The sequence below is a fragment of the Tenrec ecaudatus genome, chromosome 6 (genome assembly GCF_050624435.1).
Source record: "Tenrec ecaudatus isolate mTenEca1 chromosome 6, mTenEca1.hap1, whole genome shotgun sequence".
NCBI classification, from domain to species: domain Eukaryota; kingdom Metazoa; phylum Chordata; class Mammalia; order Afrosoricida; family Tenrecidae; genus Tenrec; species Tenrec ecaudatus.
Window position 1 is genome coordinate 57,540,490 of NC_134535.1, and position 13,436 is coordinate 57,553,925.

A 13,436-nucleotide genomic window follows, 5' to 3' on the forward strand; every position below is an offset into this window, starting at 1 on the left:
CAAATTTACATTCCATAAAATTGTATTAAATTAAAATTAAATTTGTAATTTACCAACTGCAAAGCTATTTATTTGTTTTACAAAGCCAGTTTATTTGGGGAAAATAGAAATATATTATTCCATAGGTCAATGCCATCAAACAGGATTGCACACATTGACTTACACAATTTGTATAAAATTGTAGTTTTAGCATCCTCAGGGGACTCAAACCATGTTCCTTTTAAATGTTCTTGGAGTTTTAGGACATTCTACAGAGGGAACGGGAGTCTAAAGGAGCATAGACCGTAGAGTGGATGGATATGTTCAACAGGGTGCTCTGGAGACGCAAAATCATTGGCACTTGTAGGTGTACATATATAAAGTCAAAAGTCATTCTACTGAGTCAATTCCAACTCACAGAAACACCACAGAACAAGGTGTTTCAAACAAACACACGGTGTTTCATAGAACTGCCTTTTGGGGTTTTTGAGACTATAACTCCTTATGGGGGAAAGAAAGCCTCATCTTTCTCCCTCTGGCTGGTGGTTTTAAACTGCTGACCTTGGCATTAGCAGTTCAGTGTGTATTGATACAGATTTATAACAAAAAATGGCTCACATAATCGTAAAAGTGAGCAAGTCAATTCTGGCTCAAGTATGTGTATCAGATGCAAGCAGAAGACTTCTCTTGACTCTTTAACTAGATAGGTTGATTAACAGGAAGCTAGGAAATGAAGTAGGAAGAGCAAAGATTGATGCATGCCATGCTGATGAATCTGAGATAGGCTGAATGGATTCAAAGTCGTCAGTCTGCTGATGACTCCTGGAATGGACAGACAATAAAATAGGAGGCTGACATACCAGTTGCAGGATCCAAATTCAGCAATAGACGTGAGCTAGTTCCCACACACTGTCAATTTATAAGACAGGCCAAACTCTGAATGAAAACTCCCTTAATTGTATCAAGATTATGATCAAATTAAGGAGTCTTTTCTCCACAAACTGCTTTGATGCTTCACAGAAGATCCTCTCACAGAGTTGATTACACTATGTTAGATAGTATCATAAGAGAGTCCTGGCAAACTTAACACAAACCTATCACAGTTCACCCCTTTGTCAGCTTAGTATCTCCTTAAATAATACATCAGCATTTTTCAACCTGTGGGTTGCAACCGCTTTTGGGGGATCTAATGACCTGTTCACAGGGGCCTCCCAATTCATAACAGTAGTAAAATTATAGTTATGAAGTAGCAACGAAAATAATTTTGTGGTTGGAGGGTCACCACAACATGAGGAACTGTATCAAATGGTCGCGGCATTAGGAAAGCTGAGAACCACTGCTATATAGTCTACAAACAAAGACAGTAATAAAGTCATACTTGCAGCTAATATTATATAACTAATATGCACAGAACCAAAAAATGCACTCACCCCATTTAAATTTTATATTTTATAACTAAACAAAATAAAACTATTTAATACACATATACAAAGAAAACATTTCTAACAAATCGCTATTTCTGTAACTGGTCACATGGCTGTCGGTGGTATTAAGAACTACCATCTTCGACTACTCATTCTTTATTTCCTTTACTCTTGGCTAGTAAATTCCCTTTACTCTCAGCTGATCATGTTGTTCGTTCGCCTGATGGGGTGACCCAATCCTAATGTCAGAATCAGGTTACTACAGTCTACTCTTGACTTAAATCACAGGACAGAGTAATATTAAGGAGACAGTCTAAGGGATATCCTGGTTCTACACATACTCTGCTATACCTCCATTATGCAATGCCAACCCAATTCTCCCTTGGCAATCAGGATCAATCATCCCACTCAGAACATTAACACTCTCCTTTGGCTGTTGATCCATGAGGTATCCAAAATGGCCAGGAGGCATTCATAACTCACGGTTCAATGGAATCAATGCTTTATCTCCAGTGGAGTATTCCTCCCTAAGATTTCCAGACCATAAGAGCATATGGCTACAGGAAAAGGAAGCACAAGTATTATGAATAGGTCATTGGAAATAATAGTGAGTAATGTCACTCACATTTAAACTTTTGGTTCCTGGACTCCATGGACCCTGGCTATTGGAGGAAAAGAACCACATACTGGGTGCTGATTTAGCACATATACAGCCTCCTGGAGTACATTCCCCAGCCCAGCAACAACTCACCACTTAGCTGGCACCGTAATTGTGTCTTTAGAAATCTAGTCCATCCTCCCATCAACTCAACAGCTTCAGGACAGTGGAACATGGGGAGACCAGTGGAATCTATCGTCATGGGCCCATTGCCACATTTCTTTGCTGTGAAATGGTCTGTGTAAGCTTCTCATGGATAAGACATTCTGTAAGTTTATGAGTGGTAGTATTGACAGAAGGATTGTGTGCAGGGAAAGCAAAGCTAAATCCAGAGTAAGTATCTATTTCAGTTGGAATAAAATACTGTCATTTCTATGAAGGAAGATCTGTAATCAACCTGTCACCAGGTTTCAAGTTGATCTCTCCAAGGAATGGTCCCATATCTTGGGCTCAGTGTTGTTCTCTGCTGTCAGCACATCAGACACTCGGCAGTGGCAGTAGCCAAATCAGCCTTGATGAGTGGGAGTCTGTGTTGCTGAGCACACACTTAACCTTCATCCTTGCCACCATGGATATTTTGTCACTTTGGGCAATGACAGGAATTGTTGAGGAAAGAGAATGACTGATTTCTACAGAACATGACATCCTATCCGCTTGATTCTTAACATCCTCCTCTGCATGGGAAGGTAACCCTCTTTTGAGCATTCAAATGAGACATTCAGATAGGCCTTTTCACATACTTCTTCCCCACAACATCTTTGTCATCAATTTTCCAATCATACTCCTTTCAAGTCCCTGACTCTCCAGCTAAACCATTAGCAATAGTCATGAATCAATATAAAGTTGTGCATTTGCCCATGTTTCCTTCTAAGCAAGCTCCAAGATGCACTGCTCAAAATTCTGCCCACTAGGAGGAACTCCCTTCACCAGTTCCTTCAGCAAGGTCCCAGAGAGGGGCTACACAGTGTTGCTGCTGTGCACTTTTGAAGGATGCATGCACGCCATGCAGAACCATCAGTAAATCAAGCCTGCATTTCCTGTTTCTCAGTCAGCTGATCATAAGGCACTCCACATTAAATCATAAGTTAAGATTGGGGAAAAAGATAGTATGCTGGCAGGAGTGGAGACCATAGGACTTTAGCCTACTTCTTCATGCCGTTTGTTTGTACCGTCAGATCCTGCTCTAGCCTGGTCTTGTATATACCACTTCCATTTAATGACAGAGTGCTGCCGTGCATGTCCAACTTCGTTATTCTGGACCAGGCAGCGCTCAGGGCATGCTGAAAAGCTCTCAGGCTACATGGTGATTGTTGGTGTATGTTGAGGTGTTCACTCTCCACTCTCCACTGAGGCCCAGTAGCCCAGTAGGTTAAAGGCTGTTTTTCTGCAGAGCATAGCAGAGCTTACCTTGAATATTCCAGGGTAGGGGTTTTCTCTGTTACTCACCAATAAGGGTCTGCGTCTGTCAAAGACCCCAACTGCATCTGTATCTACCACTGATACCTCAAGCATTAAACGTTTGAATTATAGTGTTGGAGAAGAATATTGAAAGTACCAAGGACTTCTAAAAGCACAAACCACTCTGTCATGGAAGAGGTACAGCTAGACTGCTACTTAGAAATATGACTTCATCTCACATTCTTTGGGCGTGTTATCAGGTGAGATCTGTCCTTAGAAAAGAATAGTATGCTTAGTCTCATCCATGGGCGCAGTTGTCAGGATGGGGCAGGACTGGGCTGGGTTTTATGATGTTGTACATAGGTCACTGTGAGTCCTAACCAACTGATAGCACCTAACAACAACAGGTTATAAAATGCTAAGGGTTTTTGTTTTGTTTTGTTTTGTTTTACAATTCTTCTTCTTAGCCAAGCTCCCAGCCCTTCCTCTCACTGGTTCTCATTATCTCAACATGTGATCCATTGACCTCTGCGGTGCTCTGGGAACCAGTGTACCCAGTGGCCTGCCTCACAGGCTCAGTGCTGCTCCTCTGCACTACATAGTGGTCTCAAAGCTGCTCCTGTTCTCTGTCTCATGGTCTGGGTGGCAGGACCTCTGTTGCCTCCATCGCCTCAGAGGTAGGGATCTTGCGCAAGTTCCCTAAGTGGCTTGTCTTTCTAAATTGGGTCTTGATTATCTCTCTTTCTGCTCATTTACATATCCAAAGGAATTTTAAAGCCAATCAATCCCTTCTATTAGTGTTTTAGACACCCTTTTTGCATGGCTCCAACCAATCATTGGGTAAGAGTTACAAGGGCATGGATAGAAGAACCATATCAAGTAACTTCACTTCACCACAAAGTTAATTAACATACTTTGTTTGAAATAAATGCACATTTGTATGAACAAGAAGCCCAGTTGCCAAACCTTTCTGACTTACCCTTACATTGCAAAGGAGTTACATTGTTGGAATTATAGTCAATGCCACAACAGAGGTGAATGGAAAACTAGTTTTCTCTGTAAATTTGTATCCAAATTACAAGAAAAATAAATAAATTGAAAGAGATGTATGTTAGAAATAGAAAAGAATGCAAAGAGTGTGTGATATCTTTAGGAACGATTGCTCATTCAACATGGTTGTAGCATGAAGCTGCAGCCCTGTTTCTTACATGCTGAGTTTGAGCTGCATCTGCAACATCACCTTAGAGCTGTCTAGTCTAGTAAGCAAGAAGCTTGGTGGTGCTGCGGGCTAAGAGCTGAGGTGCTAGCTACCAGGCTAGCCATTCAGACCCAGTAGCTGATCCAAAAGAGAACGATGAAGCTACCTTCTCCTATAGTGATTTCCCAGCTTGGAAAACCAAAGGGACAGCTCTCCTCTGTCCCATAAGGTCACGCTGAGTCAGTATCAACTCATTAGCTGTAGGCTTTAGTCTACTAAGAGACTGACTGCAGAAGTCCAATAGACTGAGGAAATTTGGGATGGGGAAGTAGATTGAAGATATGGTTAACAGATTAAGTTGTAGGAGACTGTGAAAAGCACTTACTAGAAGACTCAACCTCATTGCCATTGAGGGAATGCTGATTCAGAGCAACCCTGCAGGACAAGGCAGAACTGGTTCTGTATGTTTCTGAGACTGTTGTTCCTCTTTATAGGAGGACATTTATATATCTGAGGAGAATAAAGATTTAGGAGACATAGAAGTGGAAAAATAGGTACAAAGTACAAAAAGGATATTGAGATTGTGCTGTCATAAAGACAGGAAGAAAACTAAGAGCACGTGACATCACGTTAGTCAAGAATAGTGAGCTATCCAGAAAGAAGGAGAGGTGAGGTGACAGTGTCAGTGAATAGCTTCAGTAAATTTATAAAATACATATAATATAAACTTAAGCAGCTAAATTTTATTAATACTTTTAGAGAATACTAATTTTCCATGATCATCCTTCCAACTTCATTACTAACAGAATTTCAAATGAGTTATAAAATATTTTAACACATAACACAAAGTCTAATCATATACACTGGTATCATCATGTCAAAGGAAAAACAACACTGTGTTAGGGACAGTCAATAATTACGGATGACGGTTGATAGAGTTGCCAGTTGTAAGAACAGAAGGGAATATTGCATCGTTCAAGACCCAGAAATGGTGACATAGTCGCATTATATTTATTTAACCTTTAGGCTGAATAAACAATCAAAGAAGATGGACTTTATGAAGAAGGATGGAGGATCAGGATTGGAGGAAGGCTGACTGACAATCTTCTGGAGGACACAATCTTGCTTTCTGAAAGTGAGGAGGGCTTGAAGCAAAAATCTTGTGAAGATTAAGGATTAAACCTAATTCAAAGAAAGCAAACATCCTCACAAAAATAAAGCATCATGGTACACAGAGAAGCAGTGAAAGCTGTCAGGGTTTCACCTCGCTTGGAACCACAACCAATGCTCATGCAAGCAGCAGTGAAGAGCTCCAATGGCGTGTTACATTGGGTAAATCTCAATGTAAAGTATTGAAAAGCAAGTATGTTATTTGGATTATTAAGATGTGCATGACTCAAGGTTGGGGTACAGAGGAAGCAACTGGGGTCCTTAGGAGTGACTTTGCTTTTGGGGGCTCTTACAGCTCCTATAACATTCTATACATTGATTGTATCAAGCATATTTACACATATATTGCCATCATTTCCAAAACATTTTTTACTGGAGCCCTTTGTATAAGTCCCTATTTTCCCCTCCCACCTTCATGAATCCTTGATATATTTTATATTGTTATTATTATTTTGTATCTTAAGCTGTCTATTGTTTCCCTTGACCTACATCTCTGTAATTCATTGCCTTTGGAAGGGCCTATATATCCAACCTTGTGATGTGTTCCCCCTTTCTCCCCATGCCCCTTCCCCAACCATCCCCCTACCATGATATCGCTACTCCTACTACTGTTCCTGAGGCGTTTATATGTCATGAAAACCATGAGCTCTTATATGTACCTATGTATGTTCTCCGGTCTAGACAGATCTGTAAGGTTGAACTGGGTCATGGTATTGTTGGGGAGGAAGCAGTCAGGAACTAGAGGAATGATGTGTGTTTCGTCACTGCTGTACTGAACCTTGGCTTAATCATCCCTTCCTTATAACCCTTCTGTGGGGGGGATATCCAATGGTCTACAGATGGGCTTTGTTTCTCCACTGCAACCCCCTTGTTCACATCGATATAGCTGTTTGTTTTGGATCTTTTGATACCTGATACCTGGTCCAGTCGACACCTCGTGACCACACAGGCTGGTGTGCTTGTCCATGTGGGCTTATTTGCTTCCCTGCTAGATGGCTGCTTGTTTAACTTCAAGCCTTTAGGACCCCAGATGCTGTATCTTTTGATAGCCAGGCACCACCCACTGTCTTCACCACATTTGCTTATGCAGCCATTTTTTCTTCGGCAACCATGTTGGAAAGGTGTTGGAAAGGTGAGTATCAAAGAATGTCAGGTTATTAGACAAGTGTCCTTGTGTTAACGGGGCCTTGAGAAGAGGTACAAAGCCCATCTACTATCTTAAAACATAAAATATAAATATATTTACATTGGCCTCTATCTCTTTCCTCTATAAATAGCTTTGCCTCCTATTTCTTTCCTCTATTTACTTTCCCCTTCCTCCCAACCCACTATCTTGTTCACTCTCCATTCAGCTCTCCATAATTCCTTTAGGATACATTAAACCCCACCAGGCTTTATACCAACTCCCTCACCATCAATTTTAGATCTCTGTTGTTATCTTATCCCTGAGTGTATAGGCTTTCCATCCCCCCTCCTCTCCCAGTCTCCCCTGGAACAGCCAGTCCTTTTCTTCTCTCCTCAGGATTGTCTGACCTGCCAATCTTATCTAGATAGACATAGGGTGAAAGAAAACGAAACAAAAATAAGTAGGTAGTTGCAGGTCTGTCTGCTGACCCCTATGTAGGTTTTCTGACCAAGTCTGATGAGGTTCCTAACACTGTCCCCCACATCAGAAGTCCAGAAACCTCAGGGACTGGGTTATTTTGTTCCCCTTGCTGCCCTGCTGCTCTCCCTATGTGTTTCACCCCACTGTGCCAGGGGCAGACGGGCACACTTTCCGCACGGTGGAGATTGTTCATCTAAGTAGAATTGGATTTCCCAGCCCCTGGTTGTGAGGGTAGAAATAAGGCCACATCCACTCTTCTAAGCCCTCAGTTTTCTCCAACCCAAACCATGGTATTTTCATTTGCCTCAGATTCATGGGAAAGTTAGACATCGAATAAGGAAGGCCGAAGGAGAATGAATACACTTGAGCTATTGGGCTTTGAAAATGATTGAAAGTATCATGGACTGTCAAGATAACACACATTTGTCTTAGAAGAAGTGAGGAGGCCAGAATGCATCTCACAGGCCAGGATGGTGAGCCTTCATCTCACGTACTTTGGACACATTCTTAAGAAGGAACAGTCCCTGGAAATGGACATTTACTTGGTAAAGTGGCGGTGGCAGTGAAAAAGAGGAAGACCTTTGACTAGATGGATTGCCGCCGTGGCTGCAATAATGGGTTCAAAAATAAAAACCATGGTGAGGAAGGTGCAGGACCGGGTATTTGTCATTCTTCTGTACATCAGAACTGACTCATTTCACCCGACAATAACAGCAGATTAGGGCTGCCCCACAATCTAGAATTCAAGAGTTGGTTATTTTAAAATTCTGATACAGCCGCAGTCATTTTTGAGATTTGGGGTAGCTTCATACACTATTAAATTGACAGATACACATCTGCATGCCGTATAAAAGTATGAAAAATGAGCACCCTTAAGTTTTGAAATTAGAGTTCTCAGCAAAATGGATTCCCAAATTCATATGCACTTTAAACAGAAGTTATCTCAAAAAGGAATTATTTATGTAAATGCAGCAAGTGGAAATAAAGGAACCAATGTTAGGTTCTTATCTTAAAACTATGCAGCATTAATTTCAAATAAAATAAAATATTTGTTGATGTCAAAATAACAAAATTACTAACAGCCAGTGGCTTTTTCATCACTTCACATTGCAGTATAAAGTATTACCTAATTCTAACTGGCATCTAGGCAACGGATAGATGTTCAGAGTGCTAGTAGTATAAACAGGGATACTGGAATTCACTGTGAATTTAGAGGTTTCTAGGGAAACCTCTGAGGGTATTTGGGGTAATGAAAGCAGAGAGACAAGAAATATAAAGGAAATCAAATTTTTAAAGTACAATTGTAAGAAAATAAAATGTGGTAACTTTATGTTACTTTAAGATATTCTAACCTTATCATACAGCCAATTTTCCTTTAAAGGAAAAGAATAACTCTTCTCAATTAGTCCGTGACATGCAAAACGTTTTTCTTTCTATAATCCAAGCCGATAAATTTACCATTTCGATGTAGTATCAAGTCACTCAATGTAGTGAAGAAAAATGAATGTCATGTCCCATTCAGTCTGAACTATGTATCAGTTGGGAGGTATTGATCAAAATATGAACGATGTTTTTCATTACTGAAGGTACCCGATGCTTTGTTATAAATATCTTCTTGAGAATATAAAGAATCCACCTTTTCCACTTTTCTTCACAGAACAGTTTCTAAAGGCTTTTATTCAATGATTTTCTCCCCTCAAAACCCATTACTAGTGTTCCAAATATTTCCCAGTTCAATTTACATTAGATCAAGAAATGAAAAACAGAAAGAACTAATAATGAGCCAGAGACTGAACTGAACCTTTTACCTCTCCAATCTCCAGTATCTAATGTGCATCACTAAGTTATAGTTCTAAAGTATATTATATAAAAAGGACAACATTTTATATGCCTAATGGGAAAATGCAAAGAAGAGAAAATTTTTGTACCTATCATAAAAATGTAGCTTCCTAATGGAATTGACAAGATGGAAATTTGCCAGCAGCCATTTTCCTAGCACCGCGGTTAATTGAACATGAGCACACCATAGGTCAAAGCCACAGGTAACTGATCCTATGGCAGGGAGACTACGAAGAACAAAATAGTATTGGCCAGCTCACTTGAGATAAAGTTTATTGTGTCAACCTGGTCGATAAACACAGGTGGGGTTAATTGAAGGGCAGAGAGATAAATAGCTCAGTGAGCCTTGCCTTTCTAGTTCTGGAGTCTCTTGCTTTGTGATGGTCAGACCAGGGTGCAGCTGCCTTAGCCAATTTCCTGCTTCAGCTTGCAAGGCTCACTTCCTGCAAGATGTCCCATGAGGAAAAGCCACATGGACTTACCCTGGTGCAGCCCTGGGTGCTGGAGCACCCATGTGGAGACCCCTGCCAGTGCTGAGATGCTTACACATTCACTGATTTGGCTTTCCTCCTGCAGTCGGCATCATAGTGTGTGTTTTGTGAGATGGAGGAGGACTTTGTGGATTGGTTTTGGACCTATGGGCTAATGTTGGACTGTGGGCTTGGGCAGCAGTGGGTTGGGATGTTTTCTTGATGTGAATTTAACCTTTACATGAAACTGTCTTATACATATGAGTTTCTGTGGATTTGTTTCTCTAATGTACCCAGACTAACAGATCACTATTTGTTTATTTTTCCTTCACATCCTAATATACTACGCAAATTTTCTACTGTTATACCTGAAGTCTGTTTGAATAGTAATTAAAATGGGAACCAGTATTCTAATATAAACAACATGAACTGCTGCACTAAAATGCTTAGGTCCAAGAACAATAGAACATCTGCTCATGTTTGACTATAGCAGTTGGTATAGCCAGGCCATACATGGGGGATGGCACCCATATAGTTTAGCCATCCTTATGGCCTGGGAAGGAAGCATTTGAAAATATTTGTCATGTTTTACCTCAAGGAGAATTATTATTGTTATTGGGAGCTCTTCCAATTAAACAACCCATCATTCAATTAGATCATTATATCAGATAGTATAACAACCCATACTCCAATTAGATTAAGCATAGTTATACAACTGCTGCCACCATCATTTTAAAAACATTTTATTTCTTCTTGAACTCTTTGATATCAACTCTTCTTTATCCCCCCTGCCCTCCCCTAGCCAGGAACCCTAACTATTTTATTATTATTATTATTATCTTGCCATATCTTACACCACCCAATGTTGCCATTTCACCTACGCTTCTGCTATTCATTCCCCGTAAGTGGGGCTATCCGGTCATCATTGTATCAGTTCCCCTGTCCCTGCCTCCCCACCCCCACCCCCCGCCCTCTTCTAGTACCCTCGGGGAATTCTTACTCCAATTACTATTTCTGAAGTGTTTAGCTATCTTGGATTTAATGTATCAAACGATTTTAGTTATGCAAATGAACATATGCAGGTGCAACATGATTAATGAGGTAAAACTAAGACCATAAGAGTAAGGGGAGGAAATATTGGATAGTTATGTGTTTCATCAATGCTATACTGCCTCCTAGAGATTTTTGTGCATCCACATCTCTGGGTCTCAACACATAACCCACCCACTTGCCTTGAATAGATTCTGATTCATAATGATCCTATATGATAGCATAGAACTGCTCCACAGAGTTTTATGCATAAGGTGTTAATTGAACTAAATTTAGACAATGAATAAGGAAAACCATAGAAGAATTGATGAATCTGCATTGTGGTGCTGGAGAAGAATATTAAAAGTACCATGGAATGTTAAAAGGACTAACCAATCTGTATTAGAAATAGTAAGGCCAAAGTGTTCCTTAGAGACAAACATTTTAAAACTTCGTCTTATATACTTTGGATGTATCGTAGAGACCAGTCACTGGAGAAGGACATCAGGATTGGTAAAGGGGAGGGGTGGAGAAAAGGGGGAAAGGGCCTCAGTGAGAGGTACTCGCATAGTGACTGCCTCAAGGGGCTCAGGAATAGGAACAATTGCCAATATGGCTCTGGACCATGCAGTGTTTCTGTTGTTCACAGGGTCCTTATGAGTCAGAGGTGACTGGAGGGCTCCTAGCAATACCAACATAGGTTCCAAGACTATAGCCCACATGCCCACTCTCCACCCACCCCAAGCTAGAACTTTACAGAAGCTGATTGCTGTATTTTCTTCCCTAGGAGGAACTGGTCAATTCACACCAGCCTTTCAATTAACAGCCTAACACTTCAACCACTGTGCCACCAAGGTTTCTTCAGTAAATAATAGATTACTTCCCATTAAGTTTCACAATATGTATCTATTAGTACACAAATAATAAATTTTACTTATTACATATTGTGTATATTTAAATGTTATGTGTTATATATATAAAACACTCATACAAATCATTTCCAGATCAAATGTATGTTTGCATATGGATGTGTGTGTGTGTGTGAGTAAACCATTGTTTCTGAATTGATTCCAACTCAGAGAGACCTGAAGGATGCAGGAAAACTGCCCCCACAGGGTTCTCAGTGCTGTAAATCTATGCAAGCTGACTGACACATCCCTCTCTCCCAGAGCAGCTAGTAAGTGTACAGCTAGAAAGTTTGAAATACCACCCTTTCTGATGAAAGTTGAACTTTAAACCACTATGCCAGATGGGCTTCCATATAAATAAACCAAAAACCAGTATGTACACACAGAGACACATAGAGGCATATATACACTAAAGTTAACTGAATTTAAGCATATAAAATTCTATGAATCCATGATTCTAATTCACACTGGACATAGCTGTATCTCTGTATGAGTGTGTGTGTGTGTGTGTTGTGTTGTGTGTGTTGTATGCCCTCAAATCAATTCCAACCCAGAGATCCTCTGGGGCTTGCTTTCTTAGACTGTGATCTTCCAGGGTCAGAGCATCAAGCTGTCACTGCTGTGGAGACACTGGGCGAGTTCAAACCACTAACCATTTGGTTAGCAGGTCGAGGCTTTGTCATTGTGCCGCTGGGCTCTTTTCTATCAGTCTAGCGCTGTGTAACTTACAACAGATCTAAGCATTAAAGACCGGTTTTCAGGACAAGAGATCCATTTTGATAACAGCAGGTACTAATATTCTTCAAAAATAATTTCCAAGGTCTCCGAGGTGGCTACACAAATACTTAGAAGTTTTGCTTTTGACACTTCTAAAAACTCAGCGTGTTTGGTTCCTGCCCTCCTGAACACTACCACCCCTAAATTCCCATCAATTGCTGAGCACTCAGTGTGTCCTCATATATTAATGTAATTGCTGGATCTAACACTGTCATGTGTTACTCAAAACAAATAAACTATGAAAAAATTAATGATGTGGTATGCAATTCAGAAGTAGAGTATAGAAGTATTTCAGAAAGGTGTTTGAATCTATACAGGATAATACAAAAATCATATTAAATAATCAAAAGCTGAAAATTGACCTTTGCAAAAGTATTTGTCAGTATTTCAAAATATTTTATTCATAAAAATGTTTTTCAATGTTATTATAAAACACTTGAAAATTCTCAAGATTTTGAGTCATACCACATATGTTGTGGTTATCATTATATCACAAAGATACATCATTTGTTTATTGCCTCTATTAAGGAAAATAACTCTGAGTAGTTAAAAGAAACTATTACAGTGATTAATTAGAAGATTTTGGCATTTTCCAATTCTGTGAATAGTGTAAGGCATTAAATTTCTAAATATGAGATAGCCATTAACTTTCAGATCCTAATTAAGTAGCCTCCTTTCCCTATTCTTAACTCCACACTCTCTTAAAGAGCTCTTCAAAGTGACGTGCGAAAAAACAATGTATCCACTAGATGGGTCAGAGTGCTCAGCATTGAGAATACCAAGTGTATGAATGGAAATGGCAAGTGGAAAGTTAGAAGGCAAACAAATAAAATAGGAAGAATATGTATAACTTTATATGCCCTGATTCAAGTTTGGGAGAACCTAGAAAAGTATGTGTTTAAGAGATAACTCTTTTCTCGAGTCATGAGCATCACCTGGGAATTTTTTAAAAAGTAGAATCTCCCACGGAGCTTCAGACC

The 13,436-nt window shown here is 39.9% G+C and overlaps 1 protein-coding gene across 1 annotated transcript in view; it reads right to left on the reverse strand.

Annotated features, from left to right (window-relative positions):
- Nucleotides 1-13,436, reverse strand: part of TRHDE (thyrotropin releasing hormone degrading enzyme) — a 524,500-nt gene that overhangs the window by 241,325 nt on the left and 269,739 nt on the right. The window lies entirely within an intron of this gene.